This window comes from Schistocerca nitens, chromosome 5 (genome assembly GCF_023898315.1).
Source record: "Schistocerca nitens isolate TAMUIC-IGC-003100 chromosome 5, iqSchNite1.1, whole genome shotgun sequence".
Taxonomy (NCBI): Eukaryota; Metazoa; Arthropoda; class Insecta; order Orthoptera; family Acrididae; genus Schistocerca; species Schistocerca nitens.
This window is the reverse complement of record NC_064618.1, coordinates 85,303,908-85,324,898: the sequence shown is the minus strand read 5'-3', so window position 1 is coordinate 85,324,898 and position 20,991 is coordinate 85,303,908. Positions and strand designations below refer to the sequence as shown.

Genomic DNA, 20,991 nt, shown 5'->3' with positions numbered 1-20,991 from the left:
GAGTCCTTTTTGTAGATGCTGGTTGGCTAAAATTTAAAGTGCTTTGAGAATGCAGCCGTGAGTAAATTCTACATGTGCATCTACACTAATCAGGCCACCTTACGATGTGTGTCAGAGGGTACTTTCGTGTACGACTGTCACTTCCCCCGTTTCCTGTACAGTCGCGAATGGTTCGCGGGAAGAAAGATTGCTAGTAGGTCCCCGTGTGCGTTGGAATTTCTCTAATTTTATCTTCACAGTCTTTCAGCGAGACATAACGAAGAAAGAAGCAATATATTGCTTGGCTCTTCTAGGAAGGTACGCTCTCGGTACTTTAAAATAATAGTAAAGAACTCCAAGATCCAGAACGCCTCTCTGGCAGCGTCTGGAGTTGGCTGACCATTTCTGCAACGATTTGGCAATTGCTCAGCCAACCAGTAACGAAACAGGCTGATTTGCTTTGGCTCTTCTCTATTTCTTCTACCAATCCTATCTGGTACGGAACTCAGATTGACGAGCGATATTCAGGTATTGGTCAACGAGGGTTTTGTAGGCTAACTTCTGTCTGGATGGACTACGTTTCCTAAAGATTCTTCCAATGAATCACAGTCAGGCGCCTTCCTTCCCTGCGATATGTGGTATTTCCTGCTTAAATCGCTCCGCGCGCGCGCACACACACACATTCACACACACACACACACACACACACACACACACACACACACACACACACTACTACATATTTTATGGAAGTAACTGCTTCCAGTAATCTTAAATTAGGTCGTTCTGTCTGTTTACGCACAATACGCCTTTTTTTCCCACGGTGAACAGCAATTTCTGCAGCAAACGTCGATCCGTTGTGGGGTTTTATTGTGAACACAACAGCATCATCCGTGCCGGCGGGTGGCCGAGCGGCTCTAGGCGCTACAGTCTGGAACCGCGCGACCGCGACGGTCGCAGGTTCGAATCCTGACTCGGGCATGGATGTGTGTGATGTCCTTAGGTTAGTTAGGTTTAAGTAGTTCTAAGTTCTAGGGGACTGATAACTTCAGATGTTAAGTCGCATCGTGCTCAGAGCCATTTGAACCATTTTTGAAAACAGTAAACGGTGTTTCGTTAAGGACGCTACACGGGCATTTGATCTCTAGCTGGGCCTGATTTTTCACATATGAGTTCTTTTTGTGCATCCTTTCAGTTAGACGAAGCAGTTCAACGAGAATCACTTTAACAGTTTCGACAGAGTTAAAAAAATGGTTTAAATGGCTCTGAGCACTATGGGACTTAACATCAAGAGTTCATCAGTCCCCTAGAACTTAGAACTAATTAAACCTAACTAACCTAAGGACATCACAAACATCCATGCCCGAGGCAGGATTCGAACCTGCGACCGTGGCAGTCGCGCGGTTCCGGACTGACGCGCCTAGAACCGCTTGGCCACCGCGGCGGGCGACAGAGTTCAGTTATATGTAAATCACAGGTCTCTTCAAACCCGCGCGCTTGCACACACGCACACACACACAACTTACTGATAATAAAACATGGCGTATAGTTGAAGTTATAGTACCCGGGTCAAAAGGTACAGCTTCTATGCGAGCTCATTTAAAGGTCAAACAAAAGACGTTCCCTGATGACCACTAGCTGACGATAATATCAGAGTTTTATACGGAACTCATGTCAGAGTTCATCCCTGCAACAGTATACAAAAACAGCGGAGGTGACAGATAGATTCATTGGAAGAATTCTCAAGAAACGTAGCCCATCTACGAAGGAGGTAGCTTACAACACCCTCGTTCCAGCAATACAATACAATAATTGTTAGTCTGGGATGCGTATAAAATCTGGTGTGGTCGGAAATCTTGGGTTCGATTCCCGGCCAAACGTAGGGTTTCTACCTGTCACTTGTCAGTTCTTTCATCTCTTGTTTGTTGATGTGAAAAATGCCGAGCTGCATCGTGCTTCGGTTTCCACGTTAAACTGTAGGACTCCCTATAGCTGGTTGCGTAAGTTAGTTCAAAAGTCGCAAGAGGGTAACGCAGTACTACCTCCACCACGACCAAGCCTAGCAAGCACTGTGGTGTTCAAAACAGTTTTCGGACGGGTGGCTGTGGTGCACGAAGTACCCTCTGCCACAAACTTGCGGACTACAGGCGTAGATGCAGCTGCAGAAAAAAAAAATAATAAAAAAAAGATGAGAGGCGAGTGACCTCAGTTGTTCGATGCTGCGCCTTTGCTTTCCCATGGAAAACTTTTCAACACATGGGAAATGACAAAAAACGCCGCGGTTACCGTTACCTTGTGCTCTCTATCGGCTGTACACGAGCCCGCATTACGCCTGCTTGTTCCCAAAGTTGAAACATTCTGATTCTTTGTCCAGAAGGCCTTTCTGCCACGATTATTCGATGGATTAACGGAAGTTGGCGTAGCGGGGGAAATACAGTATTTTAAGAACATAGTATAAAACGATGACATGTGCAGGAAAATTGCTCTCGTAACTGGTGTATTGTTCAGAGGCCGAGGCGTCGACAGCTGAGTTGTGTTGCGCACGTGCGCGCTATAACGCGAAGACACGACGACGTGTGCGTAAGGAAAGCAGCATTCCTCCAACGGACTGCTGCAACCCGAACCTAATTCCAGGTGCGCTACGTAGACACGTAGCGTAGTAGATGAAGGGCACGCGTGAGGTAACGTACAAGTAAGACGCACAGCCACCGGTGCTCACAAACACAACGTGTGAGTTCACTAGCTACCACACCACAGCACGTAGGCAGCTTACCGGTGTCGTCAACCCCGTTCTTTATTCAAATCGAGGATGGCAGGTGGCAAGATGCGACGCGAGCTGCGTCGCGCGCCCGACTGCTGACGCAGTTCGTAAACACTGAGATACCGCCTGCTTGGCAGGCTTCGCTATACTACAGTAGCGCTGCACGCGAATGCCACCTGTGACGCAAAGTAGTTTTTATTCAGAATGTTCTAATACCGCTCCAGTCACAGTTTGTTTACACATGGTTCACATTTTACTTATGCCACGCGTTTCACGGCACAGGCTTCATCATCGGGCATTCGTGGCAGTACAAAACATATTTAATATATAATTATAATTTTTTTCAACATTATTGTTGTTGTTGTTGCTTATGCTGAAATTTAAAACACGCATGTTCGAGGAGACAAAACTGTGTCGTTGAGAAAACGGTTCATCATACGCGGGTTATTGTAATGGCAAGTAATTTAAAAGGTCACGTATCTGTGTGAATCAGCTCTTGAGTTGTTCTCTTGCTGCACTGTCATTCTACCAACATTGCAGTTGATTAGTGTGTCACTTACTAGGATCTGGTATATTTTGGATTTTGGCAGCAACACGTCGCTCATCATACTGGTGACCATTCAGAACTAATCTCAGATGACTGATTAAAATAGGCCGGCCTGGGTGGCCGAGCGGTTCTAGGCGCTGCAGCCTGGAACCGCGCGACCACTACGGCGCAGGTTCGAATCCTGCCTCGGGCATGGATGTGTGTGATGTCCTTAGGTTAGTTAGGTTTAAGTAGTTCTAACTTCTAGGGGACTGATGACCTCAGAAGTTAAGTCCCATGGTGTTCAGAGCCATTTGAACCATTTGAAATGATTAAAATAAAATTTTAAAATCTTGAACATGGCTGGCGGCAGCAACTGTTAATCCAACCTTCGTGAGGAACAGGTAGAAAACAGACAAATCAGTTGCAGTAGTAAAAAGGTTTATTAAAGCCCTTTTGAGCTGGGTTTACGTCTTTAAAAATTTCGTCTTCAAAAGACATGTTAAGATGCAGGTATATGTATATATAAAATAGGTGCATAGACAAGTATGTGTATGCATGTATTTTAACAAGTAGATAATGTTAAACATTTTAGGAGTCACTCGTCAGTCCTTCCGAAGAAGACCTTTTTAAAGACGTCAAAACCTATGTCAAATGGTTTTAATAAACCTTTTTACTATTGCAACCGATCTGACTGTTTTTCCACCTTTTCCTCGCGATAACACTCGCTGCATAAGGTTTTCTCCACAGTTATTTAATGCATCAGTTATTTAATGCTACTCTGCTATCTCGACACTGGTGCATACAAACTATTTGTGTAACCTAACTGTATTACTGTTGAAACACACGAGATCGTACACAGCGATTCGGCATACAAATGAAGTACAGCAGTGCAAGAACGAAAGTTTAGTATAGCATAATGCAGAATACTCCAAGATTGACTGATTGGTTGCTTGATTGATTGATAATAACAGTGATGCCTTAAATTACTTGAATTTATAACAGCTAAGTTACATTTTTTTAGAGCCTTGTTTTTTTTTTCTTTGTCTCGGTCAAGATGTTCCTAACGTTCCTCAGTACATCCTACAACTAGGCTATATCTTTAAAATACCTATGTATACTGAAGTTAAGATAGTTTTACATTCTTCGGTGGCTGATAATGTGGCCTATGCTTTACTTCATAATATTTTTGAAGTGAATGTACTTCGCGTCATAACCGACGAACGCGCCAAATTCGAAAATGAAATAAGGAAGATGAAGTGTTCAACGCACCGTCGATGACGTTGTCATTAGGGACGGAGCGCAAGCTCGGATTGGTGAACTAAATAGGCCGCATCCATTTTCAAAGGAACCATCCTAGCGTTCATAAAAATCAAATGTTCAAATGTGTGTGAAATCTTATGGGACTTAACTCCTAAGGTCATCAGTCCCTAAATTATCCTAAGGACAAACACACACACACCCATGCCCGAGGGAGGACTCGAACCTCCGCCGGGATCATAGCGTTCACAATAGGCGATTTAAGAAAATCACGAAAAACCTTTAATCTGGATGGCCGGACACTGCTTTAGACGCCGTCCTCGCGAATACGAGTCCAGTGTGTTGACACTGCCTTAGCCTGCTCGCTCGTCAGCTACGCGGCTCACACGATGTTTACACCTGGCAAAGTGCGACATTCACAGACTGAACACTGCATGACACCCCGCCAGCCCGCGAACGCTCCCGACGCCATCGCGAGACGGTTAGCATTCATTGTTCTAAAGGCGTGTCCCACGCACGGGCAGCGTGGCACTGCCAAGGCCAGCTGACGCAACACTTGTGGCTTATGAATATGTGGACCTGCCGCAACACGCATCGGCAGACTTGTTTACGTACGAAAGATCGGAAAGAGGGGGGGGGGGGGGGGGGGGGGGGGGGATGTCCTTGTTTGTGTTGCCGAATCAGCTCTCCTCCTAGATATCAGCGCAGGCATATTCAAGAAACACAATACAACGAAGCGGAACGAACGTGTTGGCGATAAGATATGTAATAGGCTTGACATCCATTCACAGTAATGAGATCTCTTATGCCTGCAGCACTTATTGGTAAAGGTTCTGTGTCTTGCTGGTTAGTGACAGCGTGTGTCACGGGGATTCACGCCTTTTTGGCACAGACTGTCAGAAGAGTGACTGTGAAACTGAGTTCCTGACGTTTTCAGTAGACATGTCTCGTGAACGACGAAGAATCAGGACTGAGAAACCGCCGCATTTGTTAAATGGAGCAACATGTTGCGGACATCAGCCTTCAGGAATAATCAAACAGGAAGCGAGCTTTCTCCATCGATACAAAGCCGTTAAAATATTGTTCTGTCCGTGGGAGACGCATCAGTGCGTGTCGTGGAGAAATAGAAATGGAGGTTCTGGCTGTGTCACTTTGATTCTTGTCTGTACAGCGGTGAGAAATTTGCAGACCCTGGCTTCTATATATGCATTCGGATCCTGCAAATAACTGAAGTACCTGGCAGAGGGTCCTTCCGTTTTATCAAACATTTGGGGTTGATCCCGTTCCTTTCGGATATGTAACGCGGCGGCAGTGATTGCCGGAAGGCTTCAGTGGGTGCTGTAGTTCATCTGTCTTCCTGGTTCCCACAGGTACAATACTTAGGGAGCTGTAGTACATTCCTAAATTCTTCACTGGTTCTTTGAAACTGTAAGTAGGATTTCGCGTCGTACAGTTGAGGTATTTCATTTTTCCATGACGTCCTCCCATGGGTCAAACCGACCTGTGAACGCTGTATACGTTCAGTTTCCTTCGTTGCCTTGTTTCGTATAGGTCCCAATACCTTTATCGACATCCCAAGGTGGGACGCAAGAATCTTTTTGTGAGCGGTCTCCTTCTGTAGAATAACACAGTTTTTCCAGTACTCTGCCGATGAACCGAAGTCCTTACCTACGACGGACCGTGCATTTCATATCCATGCAGCCAGGAGGCGGGCTTGCTCTATCGGTATAAAGTCCTTAACTCTCATTGTTCTGCGTGCATATCGAAACAACACAACAATTGGGGGCTCTGCTTTGGATCAGTCTAGCGCTGGAAACTGCTGGGTTAGGGGTGACAGATGGAACACTTGCCGTGACGTGAAACGCTGTAGCACTGCCACGCTTATACATTCGACTGTCGATAAGGAATCGGTGACGTCCGTATGGTGGGAGCGACCGCTCTTTCCTCGCCACCTGTTTGAATACGGCGTGCGGTAGGAACCTGCAATATCGATTCTATCCACACAGAATCGATCTCTCATATCTCCTGCATGTCTTATTCTTTTCGAACGCATCCAAATTAGCAAAAAAACTAGTGTGTTAATATTGACGAGAGAGGAGTCGCTGTTGCCAGATACTGGTGACATATTCAGCAGGATGGCGATTCAAATCACCCTCCGGCCATCCTAGTGTAGGTTTTCCGTGGTCTCTCTAGATCTATTGAGGCAAATACCGGGGTGGTTCCCTTGAAAAGGAAAGTATGTTGTTCATCCACCTCCGATCCGATTTTGTGCTCTGCCTGTTAGGACCTCACCTTCTTTCCCGTTGATGTTTCTGAAACTTTAAATTTATCTGGAACAATTTCATTGAAAGTGAATCCACGAAAAAGTGAACCTATCTCGGCGGATGGTGATCTCAACGGTTAGGAGCATTTCCCGCCAAAGCCAAGGTTCTGGTTTCTAGTCCCGATGCGGAAGTTTCAGTAAATAATGTGTTTTTGTTTTCGTATCTGGGGCCAGAACTGTTACAGAGATCAAGAAGAGAGAGTGGCTACATATTGAACGCTGTTGTTTGCCATATTTAGCGTTAGTGTCCATCCGCTTTTGGGCGCTGTTGATGAGAGGCTGTGAGGATAAGTGCTAGTAGACAGCCGCATGTAAGGCAGACAGCTGGGAAGGCATAGCCTCTTCTCACTTCCGGGAAATGCCGAAACCGTGCGGCGGTAAACGCCGCCGGGCTTCCGGAAAGGAAGGGGGGCTTCGCCTGACCCAAACACGGGAACGCCCTAGCCGCCTGCCGGAACCAGCTTATAAACAGCTACGGTCAAACGCTCCCTGTCTGGCAGGAGGGATTGCTGCATTTCCTCGGCAAAATTCTAAGGCATCTCTCAAACCACAAAGGGAAGTCTCTTTCGGGCTGAACGACCATTCTTATGCTGTACACTGGAGAGGTTACAATGAGACACACGGTAGACGCTAAAACACTGAAGTGTTAGGAGGGAACTTCCACTCGCGAGTAAGTACCAGTGTAGAATAAACAACGAAATTTCTTACTACCATTCTTCCCGAGTAGACAAATTTCACATCTATGTTGATGGCTATGACACAAGATGGTTGTTCATCAAGTTACGGAGTCAGGTGCCGCAGTGTTTAAGATACTCTCTGCTGTACGAGTGAAAATCTAATCTCTGTTAAGCCTTTCCGAGGTAGGTTTCCGCAAGTTTGCTAAATCGCTTAAGGCGAATGGCAGGATGGTTCCTCTGAAATCGCAAACGCCACAGTGTTTACTAGAAACGTATGCCTTAATCCAAAACTCAAAGTCGAAGCATCACGAAAGCAATGAAGGGAAATAAAATTTACGAAACGAAATAAGTTAGATATGTGGTACAGCGACGCACGTCCATGAAATAGGAACAAAAAAAAAAATGGCTCTGAGCACTATGGGACTCAACTGCTGAGGTCATTAGTCCCCTAGAACTTAGAACTAGTTAAACCTAACTAACCTAAGGACATCACAAACATCCATGCCCGAGGCAGGATTCGAACCTGCGACCGTAGCGGTCTCGCGGTTCCAGACTGCAGCGCCTTTAACCGCACGGCCACTTCGGCCGGCGAAATAGGAACAACAACGGCTCAAATTTTCGTAGGAAAATCTGTAATATAGTTTACTGATTAAGAGAAATTAAAATAAAATAAACTCTTAAAAAACACGCACCACGAAGTACTGCAGTTATCCGAATGGGTCGGAAATCGGCCAGGAGTATCACTGATTGGAGTAGAATTGTCTTCATCGATGAGTCCAGCTTCGAACTAAGCCCCGATGACCAACGAACACGTGAGTGAATACGTCCCGGGCAGCCGTGGGATACCAACCTGACTGTTGCCCGCCGTTCTGCCCCTGACAACCAGGAGTTATGGTCTGGGGTGCCACTTCATTTCATTTTGTAGCAGAGCCCCTTATAACACAGCGGTACGTCGACGATACGCTACACCCCGCCCAAGTCATCCAGGACTTACACATTTCAGCAAGATAATGGCCGCCCTCACGCGGCGAGAGTTTCTACTGTTTGTCTTCGCGCTTACTAAATCCTTCCTTGGCCAGCGAGGTCGCCGGCTCTCTCCCCAACTGAGAACGACTGGAACATTATGGCCGGCGCCCTCCAACCAGCTCAGGATTCAGACGATCCAACTCGCCAATTCGACAGAACTGGGCACGATACCCCTCCTCAGGACACCCAACAACTCTTTCAATCAGCGCCAAACCGAATAATTCTTGACCGAGCGGTTCTAGGCGCTACAATCTGGAACCGCGCGACCGCTACGGTCGCAGGATGGAATCCTGCCTCGGGCATGGATATGTGTGCTGTCCTTAGGTTAGTTAGGATTAAGTACTTCTAAGTTCTAGGGGACTGATGACCTCAGAAATTAAGACCCATAGTGCTCAGAGCCATTTGAATCATTTTTGAATAACTTCTTGCATCAGGGCCAGAGGTGGGCCAACGCGTTACTGAGGTACTCAGCTTGTGAAGCTCTTTCTCTTGAATAAACCATCCAGTTTTGTGAAATTGTATTCATTTGTTTCTTTGTAAATGTACGTCACATCTACAGATTTCCGTCCCATTCGGATACTTCTTTCGTGGTGCTTTGACAAAGGGAAAAAAGAAGATAAATAGAAAATATTCCCAAAACAGGAGGTTGGCCAGCGTTTGGTCCTTTGTTGCAGCGGACAGGCCCCTTTCAGGATCTTGCGACAACCTACCTCCCAACGAACGGGCGCAAGAACCGCGCAACCGTTACAAGGCACGTCACTGGCTTTGTTACTTTACACCGGTAGTCCGTGGCAGTCGATCTGCCGCGTGCACCGGCTTCTTAGCGTTTCCTCTCTTTTACTGGCGTCAACAATCCTAAAGATGGTCTGAACGTTCTTGTGCTTTATAATGGATGGACGTACTAGATGTGCCTCCACTTAACCGATTTACACATACGGGGACTCCGAACCGTAAGTCGACTTGACATTTTTCGCATTAACAAATCAGGGATTTATCAAGTAACAGGAAATGGTCCACGAACTGACAAGTTGTCTGGCACCCCCTACGGTACCGAGCCACACAATCTTTGCTTCGGTATAGTGTATACTAATTTGAACCATAGGGATCTCTTTGTATAAGCGAAAATAAACCGTAGATTCAAAATCGTCTGTGTAATTCTGGGTTTTCCCGTAGTAAGTACAGTTACTCATGTAAAAATCGCGTGATAAAAGACCTCATGGTTCGATAAACAAAAATGAAGCACACAGGTGAAGTCTAGTTGAGAAAAAACCTACAAACCTAGCCACATTAATTCATCCTTGTTTGTTATAGAATATTCAACCGCAAGGAATTTCCGAGAAGATTTTTAGCCAGACGTTGGGTGGACACGAATCACAAGCAATTACACTCGGCTGTGCTCCTCACAAGACTCAACGGGGAACTTGTAGAAAAATAAAGCGACGCAAGCCTGCCGAGGGAACGAAAGAGTCGAGACAGAAAGAAAATAAACACACGAAGATCAGTTGTTAAGTTAATTCTGTAGAAATTGCTTTTGAAATTGTGAGAACATTCTCATCTCAATAAGAGAGTTTAAATGCGGAACGTTTAATTGTTTTAAACTTCTGCAGATATGTTTCCGTATGTACTGCTCCCATATATTTGTTATATCTCATTACTCATATTCGACAAAAGCGTAATTTTTCATTATGTTTTTCCTGCATGGTATGAAAATGACATTTCTGAAACAGCGTACATTCATTGCTGTTTCTATCGTCGTCATTACTATTATTATCGCCTTTTTTTCACAACGGTTATAGTCCAGCTTCCCGAAGAGTACATCTGGTGTGTTAAGTAATTTTACAATCACAGCACAGATCTGGCCGGTTCCCGTCAGCAGTACACCTGGTACTCCACTGACTTTACTACATCCTGGGACTCTAGACTTTTCCCCTGATGGAACACACTTTGAGAACCCTGGTACTTTGATACAGCACCTTGTTTATTTTGACGATTTACAAAACTTTCAAAAAATGAAAAATATTTGTTTTACTCAGCGATTACTTCAGTTGTAAATCATAACTAAGTCATAATAAAAAAAATAGTATTGTGAAAATACAGAAAAAACGCCATGTCGTTAACAGTTTCGCGTAGTAAGTTACTTATTTCCCGTAGAACACTACAGTTCAGAAAACCCTGCTCTAGACAGAGCGCGCTTCAGGGTACATGCTAGTGATCCGAGGGTAGCAGTGATGACGGTGGTGACATAATTTTTTACATTCCTCATTTATTATTATTATTATTTACTACTCATTTTCCACGTGTATGTTAACTTGCTAAAGATGCCTTGTCAGATGCAAGACAGGGTTTGTTGTAGTCCCTAATATTGCCACGTGGAATAAAAGTATAAATAAATAACATAGTACTGACGCAATAGATTTAACGTACACCAGCGATAAGTATTTTATTGTCCAACTGTTCGACATTTCTATGTCGATCGATTCGGTAATACACAACCTGGTTGCAGGTTCACCACTTCTCACGGTAGATTCTAGTAGAAAGTAATATAAATGTAAGAGTTATCTAGTACTTCCCACCCACTTTGTATTATTCATCTCTCATTTACGTTAAATGTACATAATAAGTACCGTGGTACTGGAGGGATATTCGTCCGCTCTGTAATACAGCATTTCTTAATTTGCCTTGCAGTTCTAGTTATTTATAACGAGAAGTGTTAAGTAAGGAGCGAACGTAGAGCTCGGGATACGCTATCGACCAACTTGTCACCAGAATAGCTGCTTAGATTTCACATTAATTTGGCTTTGGTAACTCGTAAGCTAATCTAGACCTGGGGCTACGCTACAGATCAGTCTGACACCACAACCAAGATTTCTGACGGTGGGGGAACCGTCGCGGTCTATTCCAGCAAATCTTTACTAAGTTTATCTGTAAAGTGTGCAAAATTAGACTGTGAGGAAACAACGTAAAGCAGGGAAAACGTTGATGCAGAGTGGGTATTAAACAGTTGCACAGCGGACGCAGGGGAAGGCGTTTAGTTCGGCAGGCTGGCGCGGGCGCTCGTAGTGGCGCTGGTGTCGCTGCTCGCCAGCTGATCTCGCGTCCGCCGCCAGCTGGCGCGCCAGCTGAGGCGTGGCCTTGCTGCGGGACAGTGTGTGCCTCCAGAGCCTGCCGTGCCAGCCTAACGACTTTCTTCTGATCCGACCGACAACATCGCCTGGACCTGAAGCGGCAGCGCTGTATAGTCTACGCCGGCCTGCAAAGCGCTGGATAGGTTTTCCAAATGATTTCTTTGTTTTCTCTGCTGCAATACACAACCCATTGTGGCCGTATTAGCTTGCAAATGCATAACAGTTTGTCACAGTGCCTGCCCATTCCAGAAATGAGTCAGAGATTAGACGCTTTTGCAAATACGCAAACTATAATCTTTATTAAGACGATGCATAAATCGGTGCTAATACTCTTCCATTTTCTACGAATCTCGGTGCCTCACAAACTATGCACCTATAATGAACAATCTGATGTGTTCATTGCTAAGCCGTCATGCTGTTCCGAAAACAATGTTTCTCAAACCTGTTTCAACGCCAACAATCCGTTTTATGCTCTGTAAATACAAAGTAACAAAATCCGTAAAAATGAGGTATTGTTCGATAATTGCAATAACCCACTCCAAGTCTAATGCAACGTACAGCAAAAATAGAGTTAATAGAAAGACACCATCAAAGAAAAAAGGACGAACACCAACTCGTCGAAGACCATTTCGATTTCCTGCAGCCAATTGGGAAGACGAGAAGCTATTCTGGCACTCAGTATCTTGCACCTCAATAATATGCGCACTTTGAAGATGTACGAAACCGGAAATTAAAGATGATAGCGATGACTGATATCAAAATTGCCAGAAGCGAAATACAGCATTAGATAAGATCTGTTATTTAGGCAATAAGATTACAAAGGCAACACTTTCTGCACGGAGACAAGAAAAATGTCGGAAACAAGAAAACGTAAATAAGGCAACTACTGGTAAACAAGTCAGTATGGAAAAAAATAAAGCATGTTCGAGCTTTCACTGTCGTTTGTTTCTAAATGGTCAAAGCAGGACTCCTTGACGTTCTCATCGCTTCTTTTCAGTTGCCAATTAAGACGCGACTTGGAAGAAGATAAATAACAGATGAGCAGATAAGAAATCCAATGAAAGAATTTCACATGAAATAAACGAAAACAGAAGCATCGTTCCATTGTTTAGAAGACGAAAACGGAACAGTTGGGGTGAAAAACATGAAGACCTTTGCCAAAAATTACAGAATTTATTCTAGAGATAAAGAAAGTCAGATATATCAAATACGGGTATGGGAAACAAAGTTATCTATAGATGGACACTGCGACAATGCCTGTAGAAAATGACGATAAAACGCGGTCCGACAGTTAACAACATTCACCGCGTCTGGTCGTATACAAACTAGTTAAGATAAGCTGTTGTCAGTTTCATATTATTTAGCAGCAATTAAGAACTGAACACCTGTTTCGCGATAGCAAGCCTTTATTAAGTAGTGGATGTCAGATGGCCGTGATGCAACTGTTGTGTAATGCTAAAATTGATTTGGTGCGCAGTTTAAGAGACAACTTTATTTTTCCACCCTGTAGGAAATCTATACCCCGTGTAGGTTTTAAACTAAGAGTGGTTCCCTAAATCGCTTTTAGCGGATCCTTTTGAAAAAGAAACATCACATTTTCATCATCCTCTTTCAATTCGAGCATTCCCCATTAACCTCCATGTCTACGGGACGTTAGTCCACCATCTTCCTTTTCTTCTTTCTGGACCGTTGACCTTCCTGGACTTAGGTTTCTCTACTTATCTCTGTTACGTCACGATTACCCGTACAACTGGTAGTAAGTAGTATTGGACTGCCTATTATACGCAATATAAAAAAGGCAGATGTGGAAATGTAATATACGAATTTTCTGTTTAGATGTTAATCGTGGGGAATACGAGTAGGTAACAATGCTTTTCATATATGAGAACTTCAGATCTGTTTGATTGTGTTACGGCAATTATAACTCAATAAAATGAAAAATTACAACAAGCGCTGTTCACGTACAAAGGATTCTGGCTTGTTTACCTGGTACAACCTTTGTGTTTTCACAAATTAACCTCTGCAGATGCCGCTGTAAGTTCTAGTAATAGACCTTGACTACCGTTTTCGACAATATTCTTGTTCTGTTTCTGTTCTGGACATATTATGATCTAATGATTGTGGCAACACTCGACCTGAGAAAAAAAATTAAAGTTGCAATTCAGCTGGTAACAACTCCCATTTTTTTCTATAAAGTACAACCTCATATCGAGATGGGGCGTAACGTAACAAGATGTAAAGAAAAAGAAGATGAACTCGTTAGGTGTCACAGTCAATATACAAAAGAGTATCTGCTCAAGGTTTGCCCCCATAAAAGTACGCAATGCAGCTTCTACTCTAATGAAGCAGCGACAAAAGGACACAGTATAAAAGCTGCTGCGCATTCTGATGTCTGCAGTATCGACATAGGCTGAATAATCCCAACACTGTTAGCGGCATCAGGTTATGCACCTTTGCGTGAGTAACGGAAGATGTGCAGCACAGTCGATCCCTGGAAACTAGTTTGACAAATTTACTTTTGAAGCAGAATTATAGATCTCCTCTGGTGTGGAACTGTTCCGACCTGTTGTTTCATTTATTAATCACACGTATATATCTCTTCCCTCGGATGGAAGGCGTTAGGTAACTAACCCATACTGCTTTTGTCTCGGCAGAGTTGAACGTCCGCGGGTAGCGAAGGCCACACGCAAGGGACTTGAGGTCGCTACGATTCACTGAAAACAACGGGAAGTCTATTCACAGAGACCACATTTGAATTGAACGAACATATTCAACATCTTGAACAGTGCTATGCAGTTTCTTTCCATACCTAATTTTCATTGATTTGTTCTTATTCCATTGGACCAATCAATCAAATCATGCACAGAACTTACTGAATAAAAATATGCACGTAATAGAACATTGAACTGTGAAATGTAATTACGAAAACGAGATAGAAAAATAACACATATCAGAACTAACTTCACTTCGTAAAACTAATGATCGGTAAATAAAGGTAAAGGTGTCATCCATGTTTTATCACTAGGAACCATCGTGTAATTCGCCAATAACGATCTGGAAAGAACATGAAAACCGTAAACTAGATAGCACTGTGGTAAATAAGCATGTATCGGTGAATGCAGACTTTCCTGGCGAATACCACTGACGAAAAGCTCTCGGGTTTCCTGTGATAAAATACAAGGCTGGAAACCCGACCACTTTTCATTAAGCCTGTATCTTCTCGCATGCTCCTACTTTGCAGTGGATTATAACGAATTACAAATAGCAGAACACAATTCGGTGCACCAACAGCAGTTTGCCTAGAGGAAGTCAGCAATTTGGGTTTGAAAATCTGTGCTGTGTTACTAGCAGCCCTCAGCTCTTGTGGAAGGCTGTGCCGGCCGAAGTGGCCGTGCGGTTAAAGGCGCTGTAGTCTGGAACCGCAAGACCGCTACGGTCGCAGGTTCGAATCCTGCCTCGGGCATGGATGTTTGTGATGTCCTTAGGTTAGTTAGGTTTAACTAGTTCTAAGTTCTAGGGGACTAATGACCTCAGCAGTTGAGTCCCATAGTGCTCAGAGCCATTTGAACCATTTTTTTGGAAGGCTGTGCGAGATACGTAAAGCAAGAAGCAGCGCAGTGTTTTGAACATTGGTGAAGTGTTGTCTGTTGCATCAGGAAAAGCATCCGGCCATCCGTCGCCATTAACATTGACAAATCAGAAAGTAACACGCCAACCCTGTGGAGACGAAGGAGAAGAAGTTAAGAACGTGCCCGCAGTATAAAGGTCTTTCCTCCGCCTTGTCTCCACGAAATAGAGGCTGCTGTCCTTTCTAAATAAGTTCATTTTTTACGATCACATACTCCAAATGCGACTAGATGTACTGTGATCTACGGTAACACTCCCCCGCAATTAGACGTGCCGCAGTGCAAGTGCGAAGATATCCAGCTTGTTAAACACAGACTGTTGAAGTAACGACGCGTATGGTCTTTGCAATACGATTTGAGTTAAAAAGATTATTAATAACTGAATTAATTTGGTTCAGTGTTCTCATTATGAGAACAGTCGCGAAGGAACCGCATATATCTGGTTTTCCTGTTGATATCTCGCAGGCAACTAGACCTGTGACATATATCACAGAGGTGGACTGTCATACATTAATGCGTCCGCTTCGGTAGCTTCGCGGTCAGCGCTGCGGATTGCTAACTGAAAGGGCTCGGGTTCGATTCCAGGAAGGGTTGGAGATTTTCTCCACTAGTGGACTGGGTGTTGTGTTGTCCGTACGTTCGTATCGCCATAACTGACGTTCCACTCTTGAGATGGCTCTGTGGACACGTTCGAAAGCCAACAAAAAATAATAACAATAAAATGCGGAATTTCATAGTCTGGAAGCAATGTGAAGTATTGCGACGAATGCTTTCACCATGGAAAGAGTGTTTTGTCTATTGCCTCTGCACTAGGTCACGGATGCTGTGTTTGTGTACGCCGAGGTGTTATCTGTTGGCAAATGGCTGCTAAGAACAAAGACGGTGTTACGTAAAGGCGTTCTATATCGGCTCTGCTGACGTCATAATATAACACCTCTGCTCCGCGCACGTCAATCCTTCCGCCAGTTAAAGCAAACACACAAATCAGCTGCTTTATTCACTTGGTTTCTTTTGTCGGGTTCAGTAGGTATTCAGTGAGCCAAAGTTACTCGATCGTGCAACGACCGTGAGATGCATAAGTCAGGGAAGAATAAAACTGGTATGCCTTTCAAATGGCTCTGAGCACTATGGGACTCAACTGCTGAGGTCATTAGTCCCCTAGAACTTAGAACTAGTTAAACCTAACTAACCTAAGGACATCACAAACATCCATGCCCGAGGCAGGATTCGAACCTGCGGCCGTAGCGGTCTTGCGGTTCCAGACTGCAGCGCCTTTAACCGCACGGCCACTTCGGCCGGCCGTGGTATGCCTTTAATAAGCCTTTGAGCTTAGAATTGAAACTTAAGTCTACCATTGACATTTTTCATTTCTACTGCAAGCTTATTGGAAAATTGCTGGGAAGCGAACATATTTCTGTTACGATAGCCAGTAGCAAGGTATTGAGGCGTAAGTCGTAATCACCAACTGGTTACTGCAGTGCCTTTAGAACGAGTCCTGCAAGAAGATCGTAATTGACTCCATAGGTAGTTATGACCACCCTTTTCTGGGATTAGAATACTCTTTGAGAACTATAGAGTTACCCGTAACTGTACTACACAGAAAAACAGGGTGTAAATAAGCAATGTACAGCAGCTTTCGCATTTCAGTTTCTGACTGGATATAACGCTTGCCGCGAAGGTAGTGTTAGTCGGTTTCTGCTAAAGATCCATAATGTTTTACTTAACACGACAGCTTTGTAGTCTGTCTTCCGTCCAAACATTGAAGATAAAGAACATCACTGATTATTTGACTACCTTGTGATGTTAAAATATGACGAACGTGTCATGTTATAATTGAGTCATAGTTTCCTTTGTCATGGCACAGGATGTCCCAAGTGCTAAGCCATCAAGTAATACTCTAAGCCTGGCGTTTTTTTACGCGTATCAATCGTTATTCGAAGGGAAGAAACAATACTTTATCGCAAGAATCACTTTCTTCTCTTGTGTCAGCGCGCGGCAAGTGGCGTCAAGGTCAACGTGACAATATCCGGCCTTTATGGCCTGTCACATGAATAGTGCATGAACGTTGTTAAAACCTACTGAAAAAGAAAAGGCTCGTTAACTATGAAGTAAGTTTCCTTATTTGTATTAATCATGTAGCCTCTTACATCTGCGTTAATGCGTAGCGGGAAAAATGTGTAATGGAGCACATTAGCAGGAGAACGGCAGGTATAATAAAAGAACTCCTCACTGGTGACGCCATCAGCTTGCGAAAGCTTCGTGTTCTTGAACAGCGACTTGAACGTCGTCTTTCATATCGCGAAAGCAAACTGGTAGCCCGCCCTTCATCAACGCTCTAATTGTTGAAACATTTTGTGTCCATTTTCCTGATCACAAAATGCAAATGATATTTCACGCAGGTGATAGCAGTGTCATATATGAGGAGAGAAATCGTAACAAATGTGACAAGATAATTCGTGAATGATCCGTTCGTCACAGAGAACGAACAGTCCTTTCATTTGATCGACACGCAACGCTTTTTATCGTCTTGTTTTCTGTACCGTTAACAATGCCAATATTACATTTTATTCCAAATCGGAAGCGTTTCGTTTTCGGTAATTCAACAGAAACATGGACAGAAAAGGCCACTCTCTCTTTGCTATCGACCAAAGTGCAGCAGAAAACGACAAAATAACGCAGAACTTTTTATCAGCAAAAACATCAACATTTCAACTAATGCATCAGCAACTGAAGCAAATACTGAGAAATATGTTTCGTAAAATAAGGACATCATGCACAATGTAAAACGAAAGACAGCTTCCCTTCCGCTGTTTTACACATCATTATTTTTGTAAATATTCGGAAAGAGTTCGTTAAGAAGAGGGACACTAACTCAGCCATATGATTTACGGAAAGCAAAGAAACATTTATCAGCATGGCGACGAGGATTTGAATCCGCTTCTCCTAAATAAGTCTCCAAAATTTGAGTAAATGGTGTTTAGCTTTCGGAAAGCAAACGTGAGATACAGTCTGGAGTATGGTAAACGAAGTCGTAACTCGAGGTGGAAATGCCAAGGGCAGTAGTTTCGAAACTTAACATAAACTGACACAAAACCGCAAAAAGTCATTGTATATATTTATTCGGTACTTTCTCGTTACCGGATCGAATGAATTTTGGCTCAGGTCCAGACGGATATGCTGTTTACAGTGCTGAAAAGGACGCTAACGTATCACTTGGCATTGCGGGCAGATACTTACGGCGAAGAGAAAGCTCAATAATTCGCATGTTAATTTTGCACGTAGCAAATTAAAGGTCTCAAAAAGCACCAGAGACAGGCTAAAATAAACGTTAGTTGTCAGCTGTTGATGGAGATCGCATTTGTGCTTACGATTTTCGTCTGAGTACACAATTATAAACTTTATCCTAAACACTCTGCATGAAGATAAAGTTTGCATTAATCTGTGTAGTTTCTAGAATACACAAACTGCTGACTTCTACATAATGCGCTTTTACATACTATAGGTTATCCCGACAAAAATCGCATCGAATGCAAGCGGAGTTTCGTTCTCGTTTTGTAGTTCACAACTGAGTTTCGTTTGTTTTACGCCAAGATATTTGAAATCCTTTCTTACTACGAGCAAAATGTGCAAGTGCTTTGTGGTGTGATGTGCTAATTGACGTAAGACGAGTATTTCAACACTAAATTGCATCTTACAGTGACAGAGTTTCGACGTGCGAAAGTTTAAAAAAAAGTTGCTTATCTGTTAACAGTGAGATTTAAGGCCATTATTGATTACAGTGGCATACGCTGTATTCCGTGTTTTATTGCCAGTCCAATTCGGTATATATATCGACGTTTGTGTTTGGCCCTAGCAAGCGGTCCTGGTAGCGCTGTGTTGCCAGCTGTAGTCAGCTGATTCGCGCTATTGCGAAATGTCGTCAGGCAAAACTCGGCTGTGACTCACCCGTGCACGCGAAGTTGAGAAGTAAAAGAAATGCAGGCTTTGTTAAATGTCAGAGCCGGGAGGACGCCTCGTATCTGCCGAGCGAACGCAGGTTGGCATTCGCGTCAGCTGTCCTTTGTTTGCTGGCGCGGGTAAGACAAAGGCCGCAGGTTGCCGACACGACGCAGGCCGTTGCCCGGCTGCTGTGACGCGATTTAAGCTGGGCACAGAAGACGCACACACTACTGCCTAGGTACTTGAACTTAATGGGTAGAGGCACCTCGCTGGCTGTACGCCGTAAGCCGGTTTTAGACAAGGAATATCTATCCGCTATAGAAAACTGTCTCGTACTGCAAGTTTCGCTTGTCCCCTAGTGTTTTCTTAGCGCCGAGTTTACACGTTCGGCGTAGGCGTTAACAGGCGCGGCAGCAGACAAAGGTTTGTCGGTGCGCTGTTGCGAACACCGAGCAGAGTCGAGGCCTGGGGCAGCTGCTCGCTGCCTGTATCGATCAGCGGCTTCGCCTGCCCCGGTGAGAGGTGGTGCACCTTGCAGAGGGGAACGGCTCGCGGGAGCGGAAAGGTCGGCAACGGCGCGCAGCGGTTCAGCGGCTAGCGAAGAGCGCCGCGCTAGGCTGAGCGCCGGAAACTGTGTGGTACTCACTGGAGTCTGCGCGCACTGGACGGGGCTGGCGAACCAACTGACGGCGCTCAGCTGACCGGTCGCGCTGTCAGGCAGCCTGGGCGTCGAGGCGGGAGGGGAGGGATGGCTGCCGGTCGGGTGGGGGGCGCAGCGCACCAACAGCTGCGCGAGCCCAGCGACTGTCACTCACAATCGATACCCACGCGCCAGCGCCAGCTCGCTCCCTACTTCGATTTCCAGGCACGTCGTTGGAAACAAAAACATAGCGACATTGAACTTAACTCTGGGGTAGCTCCTACGTTAAGAGTTGCCTCTTTTTTTTACAGACGTTTTATTGGTTAAGACTAAAGTTTTGAAAACCTATGAATGTAGGTAAATTACACACTATTTTTAGAATAAACATGTGATTAATTAACTGTTAATTTTCAGACTTATTTTGAAGAAATATATCGTCATCTGTTGGATTTGAGCATTTTCGTGTACTAACTAATCTGTAGTATAAATTCCATTTAGAGTATGCTGTTGGAACCAAATGTAAGTGATCTTGTTCTGATAGCTTAACAATTTGAAAAATATCAGATCTACGTCACCACGAATTTGAGATTCTAATCTTTTATAAAAACTCCGACAAAAATAGTCGCATACATACCACATGCTAACACACCGTTCTTTCAAAGTTCTTACACTTCTTTAGAAAAAATTGTATTCTTTCATTTTGTACAGATTTTGTGATATCCACGAAAGAATGTTTAAGAAAAATTGATAGGGGAATGGAATGGATTCAGTTTCGATTTTCTTTCGTTTAGTAATTTGATGTTTATTTTTCTGGAAATACAGATATACTTTCAATTCTTAACACAGTTTCATTATTCAATCTTTACCTGACTGGGAAGAAATGACGCTGTTAATTTTGTAATTGTAAAATAATTACAGGACTAAGAACAGGACGAAACAATGCAAAGGACGGGAGACGCAACTCTTAAAAAATTCAATAAGTAATAAACAAAATAAATTCGAGACAGTAATGAAAGCGAGCATCGAACACCCGTCTGTTTCTTTCCATGGAGTTTGAAATACGCAAGTAAATTACTCCATTCTCGGCATTGAGAAAAAAACTTGCTTAC

At 43.9% G+C, this 20,991-nt stretch overlaps 1 protein-coding gene across 1 annotated transcript in view; it reads right to left on the bottom strand.

Annotated features, from left to right (window-relative positions):
• LOC126259556 (tumor protein p53-inducible nuclear protein 2) overlaps positions 1-20,003 on the bottom strand; it is a 70,148-nt gene extending 50,145 nt beyond the window's left edge. The window contains exon 1 of the mRNA XM_049956446.1: positions 19,889-20,003. The gene's annotated coding sequence lies outside the window, so the exon portion shown is untranslated. The remainder of the gene's footprint in view (positions 1-19,888) is intronic.
• Positions 20,004-20,991: the final 988 nt, after the last annotated feature.